We start from the raw sequence: 22,884 nt of genomic DNA, 5'->3' as shown, positions 1-22,884 counted from the left end.
GGGTGCTTTTGTTTTACTTCGCACTGTAGCAAGAGAGATTAATTTCCGTTTCGTCTCGTTTTTCCAACGTTTGCACGCGCGCAGAGAACGAAATGTCATTTTCTACTGTGTTCCAGCATTGCGATCATGCTCTTTCATCCTCTCGCGTTTGCCTCAGTGCTGGGGGTCTGACTTTTACCCCTAATCACGTGTTCGCGGCACTTCAATCATTCTCTCTCTGCTGTTAATGGACCAATTTGAAAAATTCTTGCGGTAGAACACTTCTTAGAGGGCACGTAACAACTTTCAGCGTATAACCAAAATTTGTTATGTAGCCTGTGAGGGGCCCTTTAAAACAAACTCGGTAAAAATTGGGTGGGCCGTGGGATGTTGTTACAGCTGCGTCGAGCTTCACGTACAGCCCTCTACACAAGCATTGCTGTGAAGCCTGTGGCAGAAATAAGAGTTTTATGAAATCAAAGGACTGCATAGAGCACGCTCTCGTGTTGTGCTACTTGAATTAAGTCATTCGTTTCCTTCCTGCATAAACGTTTGCATCTCGAGTGAATTTCGAGCACACCGTATAATAGAGTGCAGTTCCGTCGTGCTTCGCAGCACTATACACAAGCATTGTCGTAAAGCTAGTGGCAAAAGTAGGATGTCATGAAACCAGATCAATGCATATACCACGCTCTTTTGGTGTGCTGCGTGGATGAAAACATTGGTTGCCTGCCTGCACAAACGTTTGCATCTCGAGTTAATATCAAACAGACCATATATGTGCAGTTTTGTCGAGCGCTTCACCGCACTGTATGCAAGCATTGCCGTAAAGCCTGTAGTGCAAATAGGGTTTCATGAAGTCAAATGAATGCGTAAACCTCGCACTTGTGGTGTACAAGGTAAACAAAGAATTCGTTGCCATGTCTCCGCAGTAGTTGGTCACGTTGATTTGTGTGAGCATATAGGTTCATGTGCCCCATCTACCTCTGTGATGAGAAAATAAGCAAGAATGTCAGCTATGTGTCGATGCATATGCTTTTTATTACAACGTGTAGGAGCAGTATATTTACTGCATGAGTAAACTACTCATGGAAACAGTACTTTCCCTGAACATTGCAGCTATTTAATAGCCTAGGAAGCGCGCTATACTGGAAGTTGAATATTTTTTTCTGTTCGCAAAATTAAACAACTCAATGCTTTTTCTAAAAGCAAATTTCGCAATGATACGTGTGCTGCGTGAGTAAGTTAAGTTGGCAGCACATAATTAGGCTAAACCAGAGGAATATCTGCAGGTAGGGATTTATACAAATGTACAGAGTATTTTTTTTTAATGTTTTCTCAAATGTTTTCAGTGTGGAGTAAGGAGTTGCATATGCATCCAGCGCTGATTTCCAGCGCTTAATTTTTGTTGAACCTTGATGTAACAAAGACGTAACGCTCAGCACACCGCTTTGTTACATCAAAAATTTTTGTACAATGGAACACTGCATTCTACTATACGTGCCGCTCATGCGCCCCAAAATTTTGGCCCCTCAAGGAAGTCACTGTTTAAGTCACTGTTCTCCAAGTTTCGTCCGAAACTTAGATAACGCTACTTCCAACACTCATGAAACCAGCAGCCACGTCGGCATGCCGCCTTTACACCGGCCGCAAATTACTTTTAAAATATGTGGCACGCGCGGGCCGTGTATATGCACTCTGCTGCGCGCGGACAGCCATATGCACGGCACAGCCGGGCAAGAGACGCGCAAGATCTCCGTGTTATCATACTTTTATGTTTCGTAGTAGTCTAGCTAGATGGCGCACCCCCTTCTGTCATGTGACGAGCTTGGACCAATCAGGAGGTGTCATCTGGCGTGTGAAGTCCTTTCTGGTAATAAACGGCCGCGAGCCGGCTCAGTCCTTTGTCCGGTTTACATCAGGAGCAGTTAGCTCCGCGTCTCCCTTTCTGCGTCGGGCGCTCGCCGCGCGTTCGCTGGGCGCGGGCCCCCGCTTGCCTGCCGCTGCCGACACAACACCTAGCGCGCTTGATCACGGGACGTGGACAGCGCGCATAAAGCTGCCATCCTTCTCGGCTCACCCTCGCACCCTTTCATTCGCAATTAACCCCAGCATGTGGGATGCAACGGAGCACTATAATTTTTGTCACACTTGGACTTTAAACCGAACATCAGGGCGATGGCGAAAATTCGCCTAGGGTGTCTAAAATTTGCTATCGCATTAATACACTATAGAGAAAGGTATTATGGAAATTATCTGTGGATGGGGTCGAAACCCCCTAATTTCCCAGACACGCACCCATCCACTGGCTTGCTGCACACACGGATCCCGCGCGGCACGCTGCATCATTAAGGCGTATCGGTCTTCTCTGGCTCTATGACCATTTCAGCAGTAGTCACTTGGCGAGAAGCTTAATTTCCAACCTATGCGGAAGTGTCGTACCTGAATTTAGAAAGTACACGGACCATATATATGTTGGCAAAATAATTGGAACTCACTATTTAGACTCGCCAAAATTATACTTACCTGCTCACTTTAACTCATAAGAATACTACTCAGCCGACTCACTCGGGCTCAAACTCGCCAAAATGCTGCTCAGCTAAGCTCACTCAGACTCATGGGATGATCCGAGGGTGTTGACTCATCAGTGAGTTTACCAGCGTATGATGTATGCTGAACCACAGACTTGGCTTTCTTGAATAAAAACAGTTCGTCGCTGCAGCATATGGATACACATAAGTGTAATTCAGAGAGCGTGACATTGTAAAGGCTGCCACTGTTACCATGCCATGCTGCAGCTCATTTCAATCATGTCAAATGCAATACCCCTGCCAGCTTTGAGTCAGTCGATCAAATGCGATTATTTACTTATCTCATCACAACACCTCATTTTCCTGCCTAAGGCTTTGGGTGAATTTTCCTTGGCATCCATTTTGTTACTCTAGCAGGTTACCAGTTATCTGTTGCCTATACGAAATTTGAAGTAGTGCACATGTCATGTGGACTCCATGCCAGACTCGCAGTACTGCATGCGTTTTTACAGTTAGGTCTAGAGTTACAGAATCGCATGTGGGGGCTACTTTAGTTAGCAACTGTAGCTTTGGAACAAACATGTGCATGAGAGGGTGCTTAAGTGTTACCTGTCAAGACTGGGAGCACCAGGGCAACTTGTGCAGTAAAGGCATGGGCAGTACGAGCCCACAGATTTTACTAAGTGTGGCTGAGGTGATACGTCTAGACTTCACTATGAGGAAAGCCAAATAAAGGTCGCCTATCCATCATACCTATTCTGGAGCCTTTTCTTGAGCTTTTCTAAAACATTAAGCTCAGCGTGTACACTTTATCACAGCATAATTATTACGTGTGATATAAAACATTCTATTGTGCAGTTTCTCCAACTCTTCATGAAGGCATCTATCCATAGATTAAACAGGAATAGGCTCAATGTGTTGACATATCTCCACAGTAGCGTCTCCAGGACCTCCTATTGTCACAATGCATCACAGACATTATTTAAGTGAACTTCAAAAGTGAAGCTCTTCATTAACATTGGCTAAAATTGTATCTTTATATAGCAAAGTGATCATGCAAAGATCAGTATGTCATGACAGAACACTTCATCGTTTCTCACGGACTTTAGTTTACAATTGTTTTCAAGTTCAGGAAAATTGTGCAGTGGGCTAGTTGGTTCGACATACTTAACACTGTTGTGCAGAGTGACGAAGGGACAGGACTTGAGCGAGAAAACAACACATGACACCTGAGCACAAACTATCAAGTGGTGGTTATCACAAGACAATGATTCTGCTGAAATGTAGGAACCAAAGGAAAAGAGAAGTCGTGGAAGCATACAACATCAAGATGGACCCACAGGGCTCATGTGTCAGTGCGCCGTCTATTTCACTCAGCAATAAAGAGATAAGCATAATCGCTGACAATAGAGGGTGTAGGTAGACTGGGAAGAAGACTTCTGTGCATGCGTGTAGGCTTTATGTACGCTTCACTTGCAGAAAAATAAACCAGTTCATAGTTTGCGCTCAGGTGTCGTGTGTTGTTTTCTCGCTCAAATCCTGTCCCTTCATCGCTCTGCGCAACAGTGTTAAGTTTTCAGGTTGTTCACTATGTGATGTAGGAAGGGTAAAATTGATGGGAAATCCCAATATTCTCGGGCATATTGCGAAAAATATGGCCCAAGTCAAGGGTCATTTTAGGTTTCACTGTCCCCTTTTATAAGGCAAATAGTAATAGTTTGAATTCTATGGACGCTGGTTGCTTTTTCTGACTTAACCTAGGCCATGCTCAGCTCTCAGTTGAAAGGAACAGGTAAACAGGAGGACTTGCCACGTAAGCAGGAGGTAGCACTTTACACAGACTTAAGCTTAATATACTGCATGCTTCCACAGCCCTATAGGGTCTAGTTTGTAAATGTTGACTAAGTGGACTGTCCATTCCAGTACACGCTGAATGAATAGAGCATGAGAGCCCATGGTGACGATTGCCGCTTACTCTACCAGCTTAGAGTTCTAACTAATCAGTGTGTGCTGAAATAGACAGTCCACTTAGTGGACTGTCTATTTGAACTGGTTTATTTTTCTGCAAGTGAAGCGTACATGAAGCCTACACACATCCACAGAAGTCTTCTTCCCAGTCTACCTACACCCTCTATTGTCAGCGATTATGCTTATCTCTTTATTGCCGAGTGAAATAGACGGTGCACTGACACATGAGCCCTGTGGGTCCATCTTGATGTTGTATGCTTCTACGACTTCTCTTTTCCTTTGGTTCCTACTTTTCAGCAGAATCATTGTCTTGTGATAACCACCACTTGATAGTTTGTGCTCAGGTGTCATGTGTTGTTTTCTCGCTCAAGTCCTGTCCCTTCGTCACTCTTACGGAATCCTCCCCTAGAGTGATGTTTGTGTTGGCAAGTTGCAAGTATTGCACTTTCTTTCCTTTCATGTGGGCAGTTCCCACACATGGATGTCATTTAAGAAATTGTATTCATATTGCATTTGGTCTACAAATTTCTAATTCATGCTTATAACCAGGCCTACCAGCTCTTGTCCTGCATATCTATATAGCCTTCTCATTTCTGCATCAACACTGCACATATTCATAGCAAATTGGTCATTCTCCATTATACCCTCAAGCACTTGAAGTAGACACTGCAATAACCTCAAGGGAGGGGGGACAGTAACACAAAAACCTTATTGGGCTTGTAGTGCTGCTGAAGGATGCACACACACCATTTATGCTAAAATTCTCAGCAGACATTCCAAAGTACGTACGAGTTCGACTTCAGCTAGCTAAACTGAATGATTCATTTTGAAGGCAATCCTTGCAACACTTGGTCAAACTGAATGAAACTGGACAGCACAATTAGTTGTGTTCATCTACCATTTATACGACTGCTGCCTCGAGCATTGTGCCCGTTATTTTGCCTTTCGTTTCTGTACTATCAAGTTCAAGTACACATGTACTTTACCACTGTACAAGTAGAAAAGCTTCAAGGCTTTTCCTGGGCATTCAACAGTCACTATTTATTCCTACAAACCTTCCTGCATGTGAAGGCAAAAGAAACTTATTACTTCATGCTGGAAGTATAAAAAGACAGGTATTTGCAAAGAAAATGTTTATTTTGAGCACCGATGTTCTTGCTGATGTAGATATGGTGCTGGCTCCCTCCTTGCCCGAAGCATGTGCTTGCTGTACACAGCACCAGATGATGGCTTCCTAGGTCAAAAGATCAAATTGAAATAAGAGGCATTTTGTTTTAGCTCTGGAAAGAGCAAGCAGGATTGAGACATTAACATGTAAAAAAATACTTGCCTAAAGAAAAATTAATACACAAGCAAATTCACTAAAGGGGTTCACTTTCAAGAGCAAAAGTATGGTTATGATGAAAATTACAAGGAAGCTTCACTGCTCATTGAGGTTTCGGTTCAGTAGTTGTTGAGCCACGAGGGTTAGCATGCTACATCTTGCATATTATGTTTTGTAGAACAATATTGCACTTTGAACAATGTAGTGCCTATTTAAATGAACTGACAAGGAACGCTGAAACTCCAGGCTAGTTTGGCCTGCATATGATATGATACAGACACTGTACTGCATTCATTTAGTGTTTTTGTAACTGATCTCACGCACAAAGGTCATTCACTCCTATACTACATGAAACACAGATACTTCTTTGAAACTTCATCTAGTCCTTGAATTTGCTGCATGCTTATGTCTAAGGGAGTTCGTTTGGTTCCTGTTAATCTGGTACATCTAAGCAACTGCTATCAAATGCGTATAGTGCTCCATTGCATGTACAAAACATCCTTGGCCCTTTCAATGCACGATACTCATTACATTTGACACTTGGGACTCGTGCAAGGTGCCATTTAGGATTATATGCCTGTCCACATCTGATAATACCTTTATAGCTGGGTTATTCCCATGCCAAATGCCTTGGTTATTACTGTGACCATCTCACACTTTTCCTTTGGAATCTTCTCATCCACTTTTAAGGAAGCATCCCACGACACAGTGTCTCCATCCTAGTGGTGCGCTATGGAGTTAACTCATGTGCCAGTTGTAGCAGATGACGTCAAGTGAAGGCCATTGAAGATAAAATTCTCCGCAAGAATTCCTTTTGCAAAAAAAATGTGAACAATAAAGAATAGTCAAAATGCAGTTATCTGGCAAGGCTGGCTGCATCCATCATCTTTGTTTGGTGCAATTCTGAGGTGGCTCCATGTTACAAGACGCTTGGCGATCATTGCCATGTGACTGTTCGGGACTCTATAAAACACAAGAATTGCCGCACTCCAGCCTTTCTCTTTGTGCAGCGACCAATGTTATTATTCGTACAATCGCACAGTTCGTGTGTCCATAGACAAAATTCGTCACCACATTGTTTTTGCGGTATTTCGTGAGTGACCCATGAACTCATCTTGGGGTGGGACTTCTTATCTTGGGCGTCCGCTTCTATCTCTTGTCGTCAGCGCCTCACACAACTGGATGCCACTGGCAATTCTCTTCCCAAGCACGAAGAACGCATTCGTCTCGTCACCTCTTCCGATTACGTTCTTTGGCCACCTAGAGAAGAGATTATAAGTGTCAACTCCTGTAGCATTGTGGATGGCGACGTACTCCTTCTACCCTATGACCATACCTTATCTTGAGCAATTCTGATTACCCCTGGCCTTATTCGCTTCTCTGAGGGGTCTGCATTGCTTACCACAATAAACCAAACTCTCGAACCCCAACTGTTGCCTCGTGGATCAACTGTCACTTGAGCTGTTGACACTCATGTTGTTGCAATTGTCACGAAGACAGCTCAGTGTGTTCTTGCATCTATTACCGTGCGCTGAACAAAATCATGTGCAAAGATGTTTACCCTGTGTCACGGATGGATGATGCACTGGATTCACTCCACGGTGCTGAAAATTTTTCTAGCCTTGACCTTAGACCAGGCTACTGGCAAATACCGATGTCCAAATCCGACAAAGAAAAAACAACATTTGCTACCCCTGATGGGCTCTACGAGTTCAATGCGATGCCTTTTGGACTTTGCAATGTGCCTGCCACCTTCGAACGCATGATCGATAAGCCTTGCGTGGCTTGAAATGGAAAACCTGTCCGTGCTATCTCGACGACATTGTTTTCAACCACGTTCTCACAACATTTGCAACGTCTTGATGAAGCCCGTGCCTGTCTTGCAAATGCTGGTTTGCAGCTCAACACACACACACACACACACACAAATGCAGTTTCGCCAGCAAGACCATCAAAATTCTGGGGCACATAGTCAGCAAAGAAGGTATTCGACTGGACTCCAAAAAGCTTGCTGCCATCCTCGAATTTTACGTCCACTGCGTCAAAAAGACATGCAGTTTTCTTGGACTTGCTTCTTCCGGCACTTCATATGCAGCTTCGCTGCCCCTTGTTTGGTCCGACGAATGTGAACATGCTTTCCTGCTTTTGCAACATGCCCTGATGTCAGACCCAGTATCGTGCCACTTTGATCCGACCGCGCCCACCATCTTTCACACCGACGCTAGCAGTCACTCTCAGTGCCATTCTACTGCAACGTGACAACACGTTCCGCGAACTAGTAATTGCTTATGCTAGTCATGCACTAACCAGTGCAGAGAATTACTACACCATAACCAAGCAGCCTTGCTATTGTGCCTTGCTGTTGGGCAATGCAAAAATTTCGCCCATATCTTCATGGCCGTCATTCAACAGTCGTTACCGACCATAACACACTGTGCTGGCTTTCATCGCTAAAGAATTTATCAGGTCACCTGGGTCGCTGTGTGCTTCACCTACAGGAGTACGATTTCAATGTCACCTACAGGGCTGCAAAGAAGCATCAAGACACCGATGCTCTCTCTCGCTACCCTCTGCCGAATCATGACGATTCACCATCACCTTTCCGTAATTGTGTACGTCCCGAGTCCTCTTCATCAGCTTTACCCACTGTAACCCTCGATTGGCTAAGACACGACAGCCCATCTGTCCTTGTGTTCCACCAATGCATCGACCCATACTGCTGAACTATTCTCCAATGCATGGAAGATTCTTCGTCACCTCCAAATGCTTGACTTTGTCGACAACTTAATCAATTCAAGCTGCACAATGGGGCTTTACGTGGCAACATTTATCACATATATGGCAACAAATGGGTCCTGGTCGTACCATGTTCTCTGCAATGTGAGGTGCTCGAAGCATTTCACGATCATGCGACGACTGGTCATCTAGGCTACCACAAGACTTACAACAGAATATGAAGTCGCTGCTCCTGGCCTGGCCCGTCTTCAGCCGTTGCGAAGCATGTTGCATCCTGCATTCATTGTCAAAGCCGCAAACGACCAACAGCTCCTTCTGGCTCTTTACAACCTCTGCCTTGTCCCGCTTCGCCTTTCGAAGTAGTTGGAATAGACTTGTACGGTCCTCTTCCCACGACCTTACATGGCAATCGTTGGATTGTAACGGCCGTAGACCATCCAACACGCTATGCGGAGACAGCAACTCTACCATCCAGGACTGCTGCTGAAGCCACCGATTTTTTTCTACACAACATTATCTTACACCGCAGCGCTCCGCGCGTTCTCCTCAGTGACCGCAGCAGTCTTCCTCTCTTCTATCCTTACAGAAGTTTTGTGCGCCTCTAACACAATTCGCAAGACGACTTCCAGTTACCATCCGCAGACCAACAGCTTGAGGGAGTGTTTTCACCGTACCCTCCCCGACATGATTGCGATGTACATCCACCCCGGCCACACGAATTGGGATGCAATCCTGCCGTTCGTGACATTCGCCTAATAACATGGCTACGCAACGTACTACTGGCTTTTCACCTTTTTTCTTCATCTATGGCTGTTCACCAAGTTTCATTCTTGATGTATCATTCCTTTCGACTCCTGTACCCCCATCAGTTCCTTTCTCAGAACATTTTGTGTCTCCCCTCGCGGACTGCAGTCGCCTCGCCCCGCTTAACACCGGCATCTCCCAGGACACTCGCAAGTTTCGTTATGACTCGACCCACTGTGCTGTGACTTTTTCTCCTGGTGACGAAGTTCTTCTTTGGACTCCTGTGTGTGTTCCTTGCTTATGAAAAAAATTTCTCACATGTTTTATTCGACTTTCCACGGTCATTGAGCAGACATCACCTGTCATTTACCATGTCTCGCTCATTAGAACGCCATCCGATTCCTGCTGCTGTGGGACAGAGATAGTGCATGTCTCCCGCTTAAAACCAAATACTTGACGCATTTTATAGTACTTATGCACAGCCAGGTGGCCGCTTCAACAGCGAGAGAGAATTAGTGTGGGCGCAACACATGCCCGATTTTCAACTTCATCATCTGCACATCTTTTCCATCTGCATATATCATCACCAGCAGCACAGTTTAATCCTCGAGGTAGTAGCCCGAGCTTGGCTGGAATAAAGCGGTTCCTTACGATACATATATATATTTCTTGCACTTCAAGAAACTTCGTGTGACCTCGAAGACTTGAGCACTGAAGTGACGGCGCTAAGTATATACAAGACCTCGTAGTAGGAGACAGTTCAATTTCACAGCCTGAGTCCCCTTGCTGGTGTAATCTTCCTTCGTGTAATTATTGCATACTTGGCTATCACTAACACTGCTTTGCCTTTCTGCAAAACTGCAGCCTCTCTCTTTTTTTTTCTGCTAGTCCGAGCATAAGTGCTGCCGCACATGACTGCTGTTGATTCTGATTTCGAGTGAATCTGGCTTGGCCTCATTTCGGTTACTGAGTGAATTATACAGAGAGAGAGAAATAGAAGAGGAAAGGCAGAGAGGTTAACCAGACACATGTCCGATTTGCTACCCTACACTGGGGAAAGGGTTATGGGAATGAAGAGAGAGTGTTCCACAGCTATCATGCACTAAGATTTAAAAAAAAGAACAGTACCATTACTCAAAGAAAACCTAGTGCATATTGTTTCCAGTAAAGTGGAGTAGTAGCCAGTAATTCTTTCGTTACTGAGATTTAATTTGGTAATTACAATTATCTAACTCGAGAAGTACTCTCCTAATTTTCAAAGTGTCAATGAGGCATTTGTTGGCATCCCAAAATGGCATCTAACTGCAGTGTTTTCAGCGACATACTAACTGCGTACAATTTTTTTTGCTGGCAAAAAAAAAAACCTCACGAACTATGAAAAATACCATGTGAGTGAACTCTCACCCGCATCATAAAGCAATGCCCTCAAATAAGCTGATTTAAAGCAACTGCATTGCCTATCGTAAACCCAAAGAGACAGCGCACCACCTTGATAATGGTATGGAAGGAGCCCCAACAGCAGGTTTTGCAGCTTCACAGCTACTCCTTTCTCTCTACGTCACACTTATTATCCCTCTCTCAAGGCCGACTGATCAATGATAACAAAAGCCTTGATAACGCAGCCAAAGTGCAGCTCTGACCACACACGAAATGCGAAGAGCAATGTAATAGGCACAGAATGTTTCAAAATCCAGCCTTTCCTCGCACCGCATCGAAAGAGTGCGGGCGAAGTTATATTTCGCACCAGAAACTTGCTTCGGACCAAAGCCAATATAAAGTGAGCGTTTTATTTTTCATGAAAGTGTATACATGCTGCAAAAACAGGTTCGTGTCAACAAATAAAAGCGAAAGAAACACATTGGAAAGCGACCAACTTGTAGAGAAAAGGCAAAACCAATGCATTCACGAAATTAAATATACCACTTCTATGAGCCGAACTGGCAATCAGAATGTCGGCATACACACACACACACATACAGACAAAAAAAAAAAAAAAAAAAAAAAGGGAACCACGGTGTGTTCTTATTATCTATGAATTCGTAAGCTCCATTGAACATCAGCCTAGAGGACGTGTTCAAATAGGTCTCCTTTTGCAGCTACGCAGTACTATTTTATCACACCTTTAGTGGCTTTCTTGATGACCGACGCCGGAATTCTACAGTAGACATCCGTTATCCTTACCTTGAACTAATCTGACGTCCGTCTTGATCATGTAAGCACAATCTTTCACATAACCCCAAAGAAAGAAATTGAACGGAGAGAGGTCCGGTGACCTAGCCGGCCAATTTACAGGCTCGTGCCTTCCAATCTATTGCGCATGAAAAGTCGCACCCAACCAGTTTCGTGCTTGGCTGCTGCTGCATGCAGGTGGCCCATCTTGCTGATACCGCAGAAGTGGAAGACGTGACAGCGGGACTTTGTTGAGAAACTCATCCACCACTCCTTCAAGGATTTCATTCACGTAACGCTGTCCAGTCAGTGCGTGATTGAAGATGGTACTGATTATTGCACTGGCGTAAATTCCAAACCACACACTGAGCGACCACTGGTACTGGCGCCGATTGCGCCTTACTTAATGTAGATTGGAGTCCCTCCAATAGTGTGCATTATGCAAATTTACCTAGGTGCTTCTGCAAAAACTGGCTTCATCTGTGCACATGATCTTGCTCAAAAAGTCTGGAGACGCATAGGCTTTTGTGAAGACCCAATTCGAGAAATCTAGACATCTCTACAGGTTCCTATCTTCTAAGCATTGGTGCTGGTTCAGGTGGTACGAGCGAAAGGCCGTCATTTACAATCCTCCAAACTGATGACTTCGAAATTGGTACCTCAGTGGCCACGTCTTGCATGCTAGCACGAGGGTTTGAAGCCATAAATGCTAGAACACTTGTGCGTAGGTTAGGACTCAAAGATGGAGTCCTCCGCTGCTGTTTCTTGAAGCTGCCGGTTTGGCTCAGGTATTCATAATTTCTGATGATAGTCGATGCATTTGGTCTACCACCACCGTTCCATGACTGATATATATATATTTGCGACCTTCTTCTTTTTGCCACTTACAGATCCTAAGGCAAGGATCATGTTTACCTTCTGCTCAATAGAGAAAGACATGGAAACTTGGACAAAACAGAACGCAAATTTACACCTTTGCACCGACGTTGTCAATTCGCTTTTGTGGCAAAAAAAAGAAAAAAAAAGACAAATCAGACATCCATGCACTTTACAGATGCTAAGACAACAGTTATCACAACTGTTTTCGAACTAACATCAAACACGACGTGTTACTTCAGCCGGGACACGGCAGATAAGGAACTTGCTCGATCACTATGTTTTTCTTTATTTCGTTCTGGATAACTCAGAAGGAGCCTGTCCGAGGGCACTGCTTTATGATCTGGGTGGGAGCGCAGTTACCTGGTATTCTCCATATTTCGTGGGGTTTATTTATGTCGGAAAAAAATTTGTATGCAATTAGTTTGTTGCTGAAAGTACCGTAGTTAGATGTCCCTTGGCTGTGCCTTCAAATGCCTCATTGACACTTTGATAATTAGGATAGTATGTCTCAAGTTAGATAATTAATTATAATTACTTAACTCTCAGTAACAAAAAAATTACTGGCAGCTACTGCACTGTACTGTAAACAATATGCACTAGGTTTCTTTTAGTAACGCATTGCCCTTTTTTAAAATATTGGTGCATGATAGTTAATAGGGACACCCTACATATATTTATGACCTTTGCGTGCAACTGACGATGTTTCCTTTCATAATATATGCTGTAAATTATTAGAAATGTTCTTTTTTCTTGAGTCGTTAGCATTGCTTACTGGAAAGAGAAGGAACACTGAGACACACAACATTCATGTGCAATTCACACGCCATTGATTAAAGACTCTGCCAAATGGGTCACTAAAGTCCATAGGTATTTCATGGTCAAAAAAGCATGCAAAGCAATTTGAAGCGTGGTGAATATACAGCAACATATTCATTCTCTAGGCATAGGCTATCCATACCTTTAGAAGTAAATTTTAATTGGCTACCTCCATCTCTTTCAAATATATAATAAACTTTGTCCTGTGTGTATATTCATATATATATGGTGTATATGCATGGTGTTTAAAGTGAAAATTTAAAACAAGGTTGAAGTGAGAAAATATGTATGAGGCAGCCGCCACTAGTGCTTCTAATACGCGTGTCCTCCTATTGTCAGGACTTGCAGAAATAAAGCAAAAGTATGAATTAAAAGTCGTGCATGTCCACACCAACAATGATGCAGTAAGCTATTAGTCCCTGTAAAATTTCAAGTGAAAAGGTCGAGGAAAGTCAAAAGAAACCTCAAACGATGTGGGTTACAAAGCTCTGGTAATGGCACTTTAGGGGTGTGTGTGTGTGTGTGTGTGCGTGTGTGTTTAGGGAGTGGTCTTTGGCATCTTCGGCATCACCCGGGGCCGAGCACCCCCTGAAAACTCCGGAGGGGGCTCGGGCCCCAGAGCTTCCCCGTAATCGGCACCTATGCCTGCTCGTTTTGAAACGAATGATGGGGTTCAGAGGGCACTATTGCTGTACCATTAAAATTAATGGAAGAGTGCAGCACCTCATAAACTGTTTCAAATGGTGCAGGTGAGACAAACCTTTAGCTCGAGTTGGACTGCATAAGCTTGAGAGGCAGAGTACAGTGCAATGACAGGTCCTGAACTCCAGATAAAAGTCGATGTCTTGAGCTCATTGGTCATAAAAATAGTGGAAAGCAATGTCCCATTTGTACTGGAAGCAAAAAAATAATGTAGAGAAATGAGTAAATGCTTGAAACGGTAGGGTTAGTTCTGCCGATGAGAGAAGTAGTTTAAATACATGCTATATGTTAATAAATATCGATTTTTTCACTGCAGATGATCAGACAGCATTTTCTAAAAGCAAAGTGCACCGTGGAAGTGAACGTCAGTATCTTGGAATGAACTGGTCATGCCTTCGTTAACGAGAATGCAGACAATTGTTTTTCTGTATTAAATTTTAGAAGGCAATAAGAGCACAAGCAAACTACCAATGCAGATGTATTGACAGAGGCATATTTAATCTGAAGTAGCATTGAGTTGATCAATACAGACAGCTGATTCGCAGCCTAACGGCAAATACAGAACATGCTAGTGTACATGCATGCAAAGCATGTACACTAGCATGGCGTAGATGCAGAAGATGTGTGTAAGTGGGGTTTCGATAGTGTCTTGTATGCTGCATCGCTGATTAGCACCTATACTTCTGCACCAAGGTAGCAATGCATGAAACATGCTGCACCGAAGGATGGTGCTGAAAAATTGCTAACCAACCAAGCACCTTTTGAAATGAATAGCAAGGTTTAGAAGGCACTATCAATGAAGCACTGAAATGAATGGTAGGGTTCAGCACCATGTGAACTGTTTGAAATGGTGCTGGTGAATTGAACAGCCATAAAATGACACACACAAAAACAATGACAGGGCAAATATGGTCAATGAAGAACAACCAAACTCCAAGTGAAATTCTGTTTCGAATCACTTTTGACATCATAGAAAGATTCAACAAAGCATGCTTAGAAACAATGGCACCCTGTGCTGATGCTGAGAGGTGATTGAGAAAGCTGTCAATGTAGACATAGCTATTGATGCGATAGATACTCGTGCAGTACAGAGAACAGGTGCTTAAAAGGGGCAGCAGTGCCGGTGCAACAGATAAACAGTGCCAGGGATGCTGATGCAGCACACTACTCGCACTTTTCTATCAAGCGATGATGTGTAGGCCGTGTTATTTGCTTGATTGGATCACTACATGGTCTCGTGCTTATGGCTGCTTTTTTGAATCAGTGCGAGCTTTTTATGCTTTCTGTAAAGTTCAAAAACACTTCCACAGAGTTGTGCCATAAACGACATTGCCTGCTCGTCCTGGAGCATAGTCAAGCAAATCTGCCGAGAGCTTTAAAAATAAATAAATAATAATGAATACTACCATTGTACAGTAAAACCTTGTTATAGAATTGATATAGACCGTCAGGGGTGACGAACGCAGTCTTCTCTTGGTCCTTTTCATCCACAGAAATTTGCCAATAACCAAGACCGAAGGTCTATTGATGAAAAGTATTTGGCACCGTGGAGACAATTGAGGTCATCGTCAATGCGAGGCAAGGGGTAGACATCTTTCTTGGTAATGCGGTTTAGACGACGATAATCTACGCAGAAACACCATGTTCCATCTTTCCTTTTAACAAGATGGGCAACGTCGAAGGGCTCGACAAAGGTTCAACAATACCGTTTGCAAGCATCTTGTTCACTTCATCTTGAATAACCTTACGCTCTAAAGCAGAAACTTGATATGGCCGGTGATGAATAGGACTGGCATCACCAGTATTTATGTGATGCTTAACAATTGAAGTCTGGCCCAATTGGAGATTGTTGAGGTCGAAGATGTCGTGGTAGGAAACCAAAAGGTGACACAGAGTTGCTGCTTGTTCAGGCAATAGGTCCGCAGCAATCATGGGACAAAATGTTGCGTCAGGGCAAATAGCATCCTGTAGACATGGTGAAGAATCTGAGCAGACGTCTACTGAAAACGTTGTGACGTGGTCATCTCCTATAGCACGCAGCATTGCAACCGATATGCCTTGGGGTAGAACTTCCTTTGTCAGGCCAAAATTGACAACGGGGATGCATGTCCGGTTATTGGCGAGGGTTATACGGAGTGGGGCACAGCGATATTGCGTATCAAAAAGACATCAGGAACAGGTGTGGCAACGTAATCACCATCTTGCACAGGAAAAGATGATAGCAAATCGACGAAAGTCAAGGCTTTAGGTGGCAGGCGGACAAAGGCGGTCGTACTAAAGTTGTGCGGCAGTTCGGCACGAATATGCATGAGTAGAGGAAGTTCTAGGCAAAGGGTATCGGCAGAACAGTCGATAAAAGCTGAATGCACTGTAAGAAAGTCGAGTCCAAGGATTAGGTCATGGGGACAATTGATCCGCACTAAAAAGAATAGGAACGTGGTGGTCGGCGATACTGATAGGGGAAGTACACATTCTTGCAACGTCAACAGTGCTACCATCGGCCATCGGCTCGGAAGTAGGAGGCATGAGAACCTTCCTCAGTCGACTACGGAGCTTACAACTCATTGTGGACACCTGGGCTCCAGTATCTATTAACGCCGTCAAAGGGACACCGTCAACGTGAACATCAAGTAAGTTCTGGTTCGTTGGGAGCGTCAGTGGAGGATTTCGACACGACGAAGATAATGCAGCACTAGCCCCAGGAGCTGCATGGTCTAGTTTTCTGTCTGGGAGGGTCCATAATTGGTCGGTGATGAATAGCGGTGTGGCTTGTTCGACGGGGACTAACGGCGCTGAGGTGATGTCTGAGGTAGGAGGCATACGGTGAGGCGAGTAACGGCGTGGGTCGGCACATGGACGAGGAGACGGGGAAAAGGTGCTCGAATATGGCGACGTCCAGGAGGTGCGGCAGTGGCAAGCGACATGGCCAATGCGGAGGCAATGGAAGCAAAAGGGCTTGTTGTCCGGAGTTCTCCACTGGGTAGGGCTGCGGTACCTCGGAGGGGAATACAGATCGCTGTGATGCATAGCTGTCAGCACCAGTCGGGCATCAGGTTGGGAGACGGAGTAGGCAGCAGGAAAACCGAGGTCGGCAAATTCTTGCCACACAACTACCTGAATGAGATCGCTAGGGCTGGTTGGTCAATGGTGGGGTCAAGTGGGTGTGGATGGAATGGCACAGGACTTGTAGCCTCGATTTCACGACGAACAATAGTGTGACATGCTCACTTAAGGGTGGTGAAGTGGTAAGGTCGACGCAAGATTACCTCGCATCTGTGTTAGGAAGCTGGGAGAACTGTGGAAAGACGCGGTGGCATACCTTGACAATGACGTTGGTGGACACATTGTTGAAGACCAAGAAGTTGAATGCATCATCCGCAATCCCTTTGAGTATGTGGCCGACTTTCTCAACCTGAAACATTTTGTCATTGACTTTCCGGCAAAGAGCGAGCACTTCTTGTATGTATGAGACATACGATTCAGTAGAAGACTAAACTCAAGTAGCAAGCTCTTTTCTAACAGCCAGCCCACTGTTCCCACCTTTCGGCAGAACGGTGGGATTTGCAAAGAGGTCACTGAGCTTCTCCTTGAAGCATCCCAGCTAGAGATCTCGTCCTCGTGTGTCTGGAACCAGACACGAGGAGTTCCACCCAAGTAGAATAGGACATTGGCTAGCATAATGGTAGGGTCCCAGCAGTTGTTTTGGCTAACACGCTCATACAGGTTGAGCCAGTCCTCAACGTCGACCTTATCTTGGCCGGAGCATATGCCAGGATTGCAGGGGTTAGTAACCGTAACGCAAGTTGTTGGCGGGGTCGCAGGAGTAGAAGCAGATGAGGTGCCGTCACCAGGAGCCATGGCGGAAAGCAGGACGGTGCGGCCGCTGCGGAGCTCCGTGGCGAGGGCGGGGAATGGTACCCTCCACCAAAATGTTACGCAAACGAAGGATTAAGAACTGGAGACTATTTACAAAGGATAATGCAGTGCTGGCCAGTTCAGCCGACAGCTCGAGAGCCAGAGAGCGTTCGTCGTGTTTGTCAGGGCACCCGCGTGCATCACCCACAAGAAACACGCAATATGCATGTATCAATATGTACCCACTTAATAAGCAATTCCAATTTAAATGTAGCCATAATGAATCCCCTGCCCTGTCGCCACTCAACCTGATGTATTGGCTGAGCACTTAGCCATAGTTACGTAATGCATGCCAAACGGTTAACGTGTAGTAGTTACTTCATTTTTCAGAGGGTACAAGCATGACACTGACGAATTACTGCTTAAACCGTAGTCACTTGATGCATGCCAAGTGGTTAATGCGTAGTATTTACTTCATTTTACAAGTTGCAAGTGTGACATTGACAAAATGTTGTGCTTGCAGATCATAGATAGCAAAATTGTGGCATACGGACCTCTCCCGTACTGCATTGCCACCAATAGCGACGTCAAAACACGGTAGCCATGACGTGTTTCCTGCTCCCATAGCTTCTAGCACTTCCACGTCATCGTCACGGATGACGACATGGATGATGGCCCTTCCGTATCTGACATGGCTTGTGTGTTGACCATCATCAGGGCATTTGCAGAGAAGTGGGGACTGATGGAGAAACTGGCTGGCGGACTTGCCGTGTTTTAGGATGCCGTCACCACTGCAAAGTCGCTACACTGGCAAGTGAAAGTAACAAGTTTTTTGCTGCCTGCCCGCAAATAAAGCTTGTCTGCATGTGTTTGAGTGAGAATTAACATGTTCTTTTAGCCGGTAAGTCTATAGCCGCTCATCTGTGATTGTCGGCTAATTAGTACATTGATTAGTGCATACCTGATCCACGTTACCCGCCAACTACATATTAATGGTTTTAAAGTAACAGTGCCCGCAACAAATATCAATGTGCTGGACACTTTTTTGGCTGCATGTTGAAACCTTCAAGCTCCTTCAAGCTTAAGAGGTTACGGAGCATATGCACACCCACTGGAAGTGCCCTCTGTGTCTGCAAACATCACCCCTGTGAGCATCGTTTGCATGGTGCTGCAAACCTCAGCAGCACCAGCTAACGAGCAGGTGCAGCTGTTCCCTGCAACGCAGTGGCACATCGCCTACACCATGCTACAATTGAGAACTGTTGTGCAGCGGCATGCTTTTGCACCAAAGAATTGAGGGCTGTGGGACAGCACAACATGACTGGTGCGCATGGTGCAGTAAACTGTGCATAAATCGGACACACCTTATTTAGTACATCAACCACCATGTCTGGAGCATGCCAAAGTGCCACAGCCATTTCAGCCACAGCTGTGCGCATCACTGAGTGACACTCCACGATAAGGCTATCAAAGCAGTCTGCGCAGTGGGCTTCAGGGAAGATTCTTCAGCAGATATTGAGTGTTCACCCAATAGCAAACAAGCCAAATTAAAGTTTGTTCTTGTTCAGGAACCTTGACCGTTGTTTCTCACTGATGGTAGCACAAAGGCATATGTACTAAGATGTTTAGACATCGATTACCATAGACGTTTAACATTTTGACGAGATGGAAAAGATCTGACAGTGATGTTCGTGACTCAAAGCACAACAATGTAAGGTCAATGAACGTATATATGATGGCACCTGCACTGTTCTTTTGCGTAAACTCATCATGCCACAGGTTAGTGTCAAGATGTAAAACTTACCAGACCCAGCTTCTCTTGTCAGTCAACAATATACACTATAGAATTAACGTCTAAAGTTATCACTAAAATGAGTGCTAAAACCCCTTAATGCTTGCATTAGGACCAGAATTCACAAGTGGCTGTAATATCAACGTGTAAGCGCTCAGAGGGTTCCTGAAGCACTGTTGAGCACATGAACATAACTTCCAGCCGGGATAATACACGTGCGATGGGAGACAATGCCACACTCTTAAAGTCACTCATTACAAAGCAATACACAACACCCTTTCTCACAAAACCTTGTAACACTAGTAAAATTGGTTGGCCAAGTTTCGATTTATCTTATTTTGAAGCAAGCACATAAAGAGAACATCCCAGTCTTTCATCCATGATTAAACCACCAGTATTAAATGGACCCACCTTAAGCTTTATTTGGCGACAGCATGTGTATGTCCATGCTTGTATCATTTATTGATTGTCCCACTCTAGTAGAACGGACGACCACGCAGCCTGATCATGCACTTTGTAATGAAGCTTATTTCTAGAAAATCACAAATACCGACCGCGCACACAACCTCTGTCACATCTGCACAGAGCACTCGAGCGTTACGCTGCGGAGGAAGGTTACCAGAGAATGGCTGTTGACAGCGCAGCGATATTACTATGTAAAACGAACGCTGTTTCCCGCGCGTGCAATGACGCCGCAAAGCACTCATTTAGCGACCTCATTCACTACCGCCCTTAGTCGGCGGACGGCAGACCTGAACCATGCGTCAGGAATGTGCGTTTACATTGCGAAATAAATGATGAATACTCTTTATTTTCTCTAAACAAGTGCGCGCACATGCCGCACTTGGGTCATCTGCCATTTACACATTCTGCCGTGTAGCAGCACCGTAACCAGGTAATGTTAAGTTTAAGCGATTGTGAAAAAGGCTCTTACGAAGTCTGAAGGAACCTAAGATAAACAGTATCGTCTAATATGCATTCTCGGCGCTAGTACACTGTAGCACTGGCTGATCGGTGCGGCGGTCCGTGGGATGCGTCACAAGGAAAATAAGCTGGTGAGGAACCTGGAAATGAAGTATCAGGCAGCCGAAAGCGTAGGTTTGCGTAGTAGATGCACATCGAATGGAAAAAGGAAGTACTTACGATAGCTTACAATAGCGCAAGCCCCCAAAAATAAACGACCCACATCTTTGTGGAGTTGTTTGAGCGTAGCTCCTCTTTGTACCTCTTTGAGCTTGCCATTCTGCCGCCAAAAGCAAAGACGGATGTGACATCACGGGCGCGAAAAACGTGCGGCATCCCGGACGTGACGTTTGGGTGAACCTAACGCCTGCGTTCCGTCGACCGGGTGAACGCAGACACTTTCCCTGTCTCTACGAGAACGATGCCAATCCGAATCCACAAAATACCGGCATTCCCATGCATACCACAGCGCAGCAGCGCCAGATTTCCCTCTAGGTAATGTAGTGAGAAACTCTATGTTCGAATCCTGGCGTCTGGCAATTTTAATGATGGTTATTCAATTATTTATTACGCAATACACTGTTGAAAATGACAAGTTTAGAAAAGTCACAAAGCCGTTTGAAGCCAAAAAAAAAAAAAAAACGAAGTTTAGGCAAATCCATGTACTCTCAAATTCCCATGCTGCGACAACCGCTCCCATTGCTGCTCCCGTAGACATTAGCGCCAGAGTTCCCTCTAGTAATTTTTGTAGGAAACTCTATGGTGAGTGCAACTGGGGCTCCGGGATATATTGTTACAATAGTCGCGGAGGTCATGCATGTCTCTGCGGAGCTCAATGATAAGTGGTACCATCATAGTACCATCACGGAGGAAGGAAAAACTGAGAAGAGGCCCTACCCCCTCCGAGCACCGTTCAGTTCACACATCTCCTCGCCGCGCCCGCAGCGAGTATGCGGCCCGCCTCTGTACCCGCCACCGCGGCGCTGCTGTCGAAGTTTGCGCAAAGGAAGCGCGTCGTCTGCTACAGGTGCTTAGCGTTCCGTTGTGCTTTCGCACGGCGATTAGCTTCACGCTTCACAGCATCATTATCTGCGCTGTACCAGTTTAGGAGTTAGCCCACGTATGCGTACAAACGATCAGTGATTTAGAAAAAGGTGGGCATTGGCGATTACATTTCGTTCTCGGCAGAATAGTCGCTTTTGTGCGTGTGCATTTCGCGCTTTTGATTTTTATTGCGTTTAAACGCTTTAAACCTGCTGTAGAAAACTGCGCTGTCGTATATATGGCGTGTGAATCAACGTTTATTGACCAAAACATCTATAAGCAATGGTATAAATCGTGTCAATCTCATTGATCATTTGTGCATCTCAGGGCTGGCGTTTTATATTTTCGGCATCTGTATGGCGAAATGAGTTTACTTCGCGCTTGCGCTTGAAAGGTGATGTTACCACTCCGTATCACACGATGGCGATTAATTTTTATTCCTGTTTTCCGAACGCGAAATCGCGCAAGTGAGAATTTACAAAAATTGAAACAAAGTTTGAACATTTCCCCCGATTTTATTAAGGACGAGATACACCCGCCAGGGTCACCTACAGAGAGGTTCCATGTACGACTCCTTAGATATTAAGGCAAATATAGAGCGCAACCTGATAAATAGATATCATGTTGGCAATGCTCTGCTACCTCTGGTAAATAGTTATAAAATAAAAACATTACAGAGACGTTCTTAGTGGACTTGTATTAGCATATTATAGTTTATTAAAGCTTTTCACACACTTACAGAGACCTTCCTTTTCACTTCGTTTACCATTCACACGAGCTTTGCTTTTTTGCATTCCCTCCGAGCTCTATTGGCACTGTCGTTCTCCTGGCTCTTCTCACGGGAAAAAAAGTGCATCCGTGTGACCAATTGCAAATATAAGTGTACAATCTGTGCTGTAAAATCACAGCTATGCTCTGGGCAACCGATACAGTTTGTCCTTGTCTTGGCAAGGGCACCTAAAACCTTCCAGAAAAGGTCCCCAAAGGCTTCTTCTTTTGATGCTTGCACAACGGTCTCTTCTATGCTTTTCACGCAGAGTTTTCTTGAAGGACAAACCAGGCTGCCAGTCACAAACTCGCGTTCACTCACAAGCAAATTGCTTCAGGAGGTAGAGAGTCTTGTGAAGCCATTGTATCCCTTTTGCGCTTCATGAAGGAGGTCACTTTCATCATTTTATGTGATATTAAGTGATTGCCATATCCATGGGCAACGTCGGCACCAGTTTTCCGCGGGCAGATATACTAGCTATACATAGCTCATATCTTTACGAACTACGGCACTCTTCAATATTGTGTATACCTCCCCCTCCATTCCTGCCTCGTAAAAAACAATCTGTGATCGCTGTCCATTTTCATCTTCAAGAGCTGCCGATCTCCACTGT

At 44.8% G+C, this 22,884-nt stretch overlaps 1 long non-coding RNA gene across 3 annotated transcripts; it reads right to left on the bottom strand.

Moving 5' to 3' along the window:
- Positions 1-5,596: 5,596 nt before the first annotated feature.
- LOC129383041 (uncharacterized) lies at positions 5,597-21,207 on the bottom strand. 3 transcript variants are annotated; one of them, XR_011893274.1, is made up of 4 exons: positions 20,639-21,207; positions 18,258-18,510; positions 13,907-14,039; positions 5,597-7,062 (listed from the first exon to the last, which is right to left on the bottom strand). It is a non-coding gene; the product is annotated as an uncharacterized lncRNA (long non-coding RNA). The 3 variants fall into 3 exon arrangements; XR_008610977.2 differs by lacking the exon at positions 18,258-18,510 and adding an exon at positions 17,168-17,260; XR_008610976.2 differs by lacking the exon at positions 18,258-18,510 and having other exon boundaries at positions 20,639-20,791.
- Positions 21,208-22,884: the final 1,677 nt, after the last annotated feature.

The sequence above is a fragment of the Dermacentor andersoni genome, chromosome 3 (genome assembly GCF_023375885.2).
Source record: "Dermacentor andersoni chromosome 3, qqDerAnde1_hic_scaffold, whole genome shotgun sequence".
In the NCBI taxonomy this organism is placed as follows: Eukaryota; Metazoa; Arthropoda; class Arachnida; order Ixodida; family Ixodidae; genus Dermacentor; species Dermacentor andersoni.
The sequence above is the reverse complement of the archived record's forward strand: the minus strand, read 5'-3'. Positions and strand labels throughout refer to the sequence as shown.